Source organism: Rhopalosiphum padi, chromosome 4, assembly GCF_020882245.1.
Source record: "Rhopalosiphum padi isolate XX-2018 chromosome 4, ASM2088224v1, whole genome shotgun sequence".
Taxonomy (NCBI): Eukaryota; Metazoa; Arthropoda; class Insecta; order Hemiptera; family Aphididae; genus Rhopalosiphum; species Rhopalosiphum padi.
In genome coordinates, this window is record NC_083600.1 from 46,407,624 (window position 1) to 46,413,401 (window position 5,778).

Below are 5,778 nucleotides of genomic sequence, written 5' to 3' on the forward strand. Positions count from 1 at the left end.
TCAAAAAAATTGAAAATTAACTAAAAAAGTAGGTAACTTCTGTGCTGTAATGTTGTACAATTGACGTTGTCCATCAACCAGCAAGTGTAATACATTAATATTGCTACTCAAAATGTAAAAGAGGAAATATTCTTTTATCTATTATTAGAACAAAAAGGGTCAATATGTTTTGAAAGTTTGAAGGTCCCTACGGCCTAAATAATTATTGGTTTTTGAGTTACGACAAATAAAACAAATTCAAACAACACATAATTGTATTATTTCTCGGAAAGAAAAAAACAATTTTATCAAATTCAAATAGTGCATATTATGATGAATTGTAGATATGTTTTTTTTTTATATTGTATGTTATGAAACCAGCTGCAGTAGTATCATTGATATTTATTTGTGCGTAACGTTAAAAATCCGGAAAACTTGATTATAATATATTATACAGGGTGATTTTTTTATCGTGAACCAGTAAATATCTCGGTAAATATTAGGAATTTTAAAATAATTTTTTTTTTAAACTTTCTAGGTTTTACTATTTTACACTGTGTTACAAGTTTGATCATTTTAACTTCTTCCCTTATTTGATAAAAAACTATCAACTTTCGATTTTCAAATGGCAATACATATTTTCGATAACGAAAATTTATAAACATACTGAAAAAAATAATTTTAACGTTTATAGAATTTAATTTCAGTAATCCGTTCGCGACTTATTACCGTTTAAATATTCGTTCAATTTACTGCTACCGGGTAGTTTATCAAACCCAACAGTAAAGACCAGAAGTAAAAACGAAATGATATCTTAATTTAACAATACCCATAACGATCATAATCGATAATAAATCTTAGGTAGCAAGATAGATAAACAATACTGTTAGAAAAAAAAAATGTCCTATCAACACTCCCACCAGAAAACCGTGGTGTCAGTGAGCGACTAGCCTGCCGCATCGAGGTTGAATCAGTTATAAAGTATAAAAATAACATATTACAATTTACTATCGTGGTTACATTGTACATCACTGGTTACTGATTCTTGGTATAGGACTTATCACGTGTTATTTTAACAAAAAAATGATAATAAATGGCGGTTAACTGTTTCTGAAAACATGTGTTTATAGGTTAACTGTTAATGTTAATTTTCCATTATCAAATATCGAATATTAATTATTAATTAATTAATATTCTTTGAACGTTTAACCACAGAATACGTTTTAAGTAAATACTATGTAAATGTGTATTATTTTAAATATAAATTTAAGGTTTAAACCAATTATTTCAATGCATATGTATTTTGTGATAGTGTTTTAATGTTGTATTTTGGTTAAACAATTTGAATTTAATTAAAAGTATACTTCAATCCAATCAGCAATAGTATTATGTGTATGACAATTAGTTTTCATACTTTTCCGACAACTTTTTTTGTATAATTTATTGGTAAGTTCAATCTAAAATTAATAAATTAGAATTTTTTTTTTTATTAAATGATTTATGCATAATATTATTGGCAAATAATAACCATGGTTCAAATATCTTAATTTTATTTCAGTGGCAATTCGTAGAATTGGTGTAATTAATCAAAAATAACAGTGAAATATATGACTAGCTCAATTTGACCAGCAATTAATGCAAATTCATATTGCTTTCTACTGGTACCTATCTGATGACTATAAATTAATAAATAAAATAAAATTGGAATAAAAGAATAAAATATACATATATCTATATTATATTTTAATCTTTTAACAAACTAAACAATCTATTATGTAAGTATGAATTTTTTTATAAAATAAATAATTTGATGTTTATTATAATTTTTGTTCATTTTTTAGGAAATTTATTTTATTTTATTTCAAATTCCAATTGCATTTAATAGTACTAACTTTTAATTCAAATATCTATAACAATATTGGATGAACAAATACAAATTGCTGTTTTGGTTAGCCACAGCATAATACAGTGAAACTTCTTTCTAATTAACGGTCACCAAAGGGACCATAAATAATGACCGCTATTTAGAGGTAGCTGTCCTATAGAGGTGACCATTAATGGAAGTTTTACTGTACATCTCACCTGATAACTTAATAAGTATGTATACAATTTTTTTTGTATAGAATCAATTCTATAAATAATTTAATGTTTTTTTTTTTTTAGTTGCATTCTGATAAAAAAAATAACAGTGCAGCATCAAGACCAACTACTTCTAAATTTGTAAAAATTGTTGATGATCACATTAATAGTTAATTGTATGTTTAAATAATTAGGTTAAGTTATTGGTACATAACATAAGTAGGGCGGCGCTTTCCATTACCGCACAAACATGACCCAATACCGCACAAAGTGTATAACCCAACACCGCACACAAAAATAGTACGATACCGCACAGATTTATAAAAAGGTATAGCCTAATTCCGCATACAACAAATGGTACGATACCACATAAATTTATTAAATATAAAAATTTTACATAGAATTAAATAGTTAAAAATAATTTTTAGTCATAATTTGTAGTAGTATTAGTAATAATAGTAACACAAATGTAATAATTTAAACATAAATGTTATTGTAGATACCTATATTGGTTTAAAATGTAAACCAATTTGTACACTGTGAATACAATCTTTTACAGATAAAGTTTAATAATGTCGTTATAGATAATTGTCGATAAGTGACGATAATCGTCCAAAATATAAATGTGCGGCAATGGGATATCCAGTATTTTAAAATCTGTGTGCAGTTTTGTCCCATGCATATTTATAACGGGCGATGCCCAAGTAGGGCTATGGAGTTTTTATTAACCTAAATTGGCAAATTAAAATTTTTTTTTATATCTGAGTGTCATTTTTATGCAATATATTAAAAGATTTTTATATCATAAAATATTAATTAAAAATTAACATCATTTCAAAAATAAGTGTAAAAATCAATAATTTTTTAAAACATCCATAGCCCTAAAAATATGTTGTACTCTATGTATAAAGTAGATAATGTAAAGTATGTTCAATGTTCATTTAATTTGTATTAATTTATCTAGGGTAATGGACATGTTAAGTGTTAATATTTTTTATTAGGGGTATGACCTTACCCAAATCCTGCAAAAATTTGCACTACGGAAATTTGTTCATGTTCTAGTAAAATTATTAATAACTAATGTGTTTATTGCCTTTGATAATTTAGTATTGAATTAATGTCCATTATTTGGTCTATTCACATACAAGATAGTTTTAATATAAAATGCAAATCATACATTATACGAAAAATATATACTAGTATAACTTATAATTATAAATGGAAAATCGGGTAGGCACGATGTACAACGAGCTCTAGGCCTATAACCTTGTATCAGATTAACAACACAGGACTCATTTTCTCGATGCACAAACCATTGTAATATCAGTCTGATGTAGGTTATTTGTCATGTCACTTAATTTGTGTAATCAAAATAATTTACCCATTCTATTTTGTTTTTAGTATACATAGATTGATTTGTAATTATTTTTATGTTTAATGAAAAGAAAACCTTTAATGGAAGAGGCATTGTAAAAATGTATAATTAAAAAAAAAGAAGAAATGTGTGAATAGACCTTTAACTACTTTAGTCTTAGCTCTATACCCTGAATCCAAGTACATATGGCAACCATATACATTTATATCTGCACATTTATGAATTATTTTTCTAAATACATAGAAATTGTTGATTTACTTTGTTTTAAAATGAAAAAATGTTATGTTTAATATAATCATTTACTATAGTAATTAAGATACACCATATTGTTTTTTAAAAAATATTTATTTTGTAATTTACTAATTATAACTCATCAATCTAATATAGAAATATAAATTATATTAAATAAATACATATGTATTTGTATGTATTTGGAGGACATATCTTTATCAAGACGCAAAACTTTAGTTTGGCAGCAGGACGGTGCTCCAGCTCATAATAAAAATATTGTCATAGAGTATTTAAATTGCACTTTTGGTACAAATTGGATGGGAACGTACAGTCCAAAAATATGTTGGCCACCTCGTAGTCCCGATCTGACTTCGCCATATTATTTTCTTTGGGGTTATCTTCAAAGTGTAGTTTACAAAGAAATGCCTGTTAATGTAAATGATCTTAAACAAAAAATTAAAGATGCTTGTTCTAATATCTCAAATTATGTTTTAGTGAAAACTACTACAAATGAATTACTTAAACGACTGGCAATTTGTTTGGAAGTAGATGGTCATCAGTTTGAACATCTATTAAAATAAATTATTAATAAACTTTAATTGACTACTTACAAGTATTGTGTATGTGTTTGTCTGTTTTAATTAAATTTTGAACTTAACTAATCCTTACTTTCCTTACCAATATTGGAAGCTTTTATAAATTATAAGGTATATTCACTATATTCTAAGATGTATGTATTTCAACCATGGTTACATAGTTCTGTGATAATATTAACTTCATACTTCATAGGTTTAATTTTGAAACATGAACTAAGATATAATATTGTTCCATGGTATATAAATTAATTTAGTTAATATTGTTAGTGGTATCCCTGGTATTGGTACTATAGTACTTTTCTATGCTATAGTAGTACAAAACATTATAATATGTAAGTATGTTACTTATTTTCTTTGTTTCATATAATAAAACAACTTTATAAATGTTCACTCTTTTTAAATTTTTCATTAACTTTTTTACATTTATTAATTAGTATTTAGTTTTTTAGTAGCCACTAACCAGTAGGATTAATATGTTCAAGACGTTGAAATAAGTCATAAATAATTGATAGGTAGTTTTTATTCAAGTTTATTGAACTTATACCAAATAATGGACATTAATTCAATACTAAATTATCAAAGGCAATAAACACATTAGTTATTAATAATTTTACTAGAACATGAACAAATTTCCGTAGTGCAAATTTTTGCAGGATTTGGGTAAGGTCATACCTAATAAAAAATATTAACACAACATGTCCACTACCCTAGATAAATTAATACAAATTAAATGAACATTGAACATACTTTACATTATCTACTCTATACATAGAGTATAACATATTTTTAGGGCTATGAATGTTTTAAAAAATATTGATTTTTACACTTATTTTTGAAATGATGTTAATTTTTAATTAATATTTTAAGATATAAAAATCTTTTAATATATTGCATGAAAATGACACTCAGATGTAAAAAAAAAATTTTAATTTGCCAATTTAGGTTAATAAAAACTCCATAGCCCTACTTATGTTATGTACCAATAACTTGACCTAATTATTTAAATATACAATTAACTATTAATGTGATCATATCATATCAAGTATACTTTTAATTAAATTCAAATTGTTTAACCAAAATACAACATTAAAACACTATCACAAAATACATATGCATTGAAATAATTGGTTTAAACCTTAAATTTATATTTAAAATAATACACATTTACATAGTATTTACTTAAAACGTATTCTGTGGTTAAACGTTCAAAGAATATTAATTAATTAATAATTAATATTCGATATTTGATAATGGAAAATTAACATTAACAGTTAACCGCCATTTATTATCATTTTTTTGTTAAAATAATACGTGATAAGTCCTATACCAAGAATCAGTAACCAGTGATGTACTATGTAACCACGATAGTAAATTGTAATATGTTATTTTTATACTTTATAACTGATTCAACCTCGATGCGGCAGGCTAGTCGCTCACTGACATCACGGTTTTCTGGTGGGAGTGTTGATAGGACATTTTTTTTTTCTAACAGTATTGTTTATCTATCTTGCTACCTAA

The 5,778-nt window shown here is 25.4% G+C and overlaps 1 long non-coding RNA gene across 1 annotated transcript; it reads left to right on the top strand.

Annotated features, from left to right (window-relative positions):
* The first annotated feature begins 1,130 nt into the window (after positions 1-1,130).
* LOC132930612 (uncharacterized) lies at positions 1,131-3,853 on the top strand. The gene is made up of 4 exons (XR_009662256.1): positions 1,131-1,425; positions 1,538-1,754; positions 1,821-2,076; positions 2,143-3,853. It is a non-coding gene; the product is annotated as an uncharacterized LOC132930612 (long non-coding RNA).
* The last annotated feature ends 1,925 nt before the right edge of the window (positions 3,854-5,778 follow it).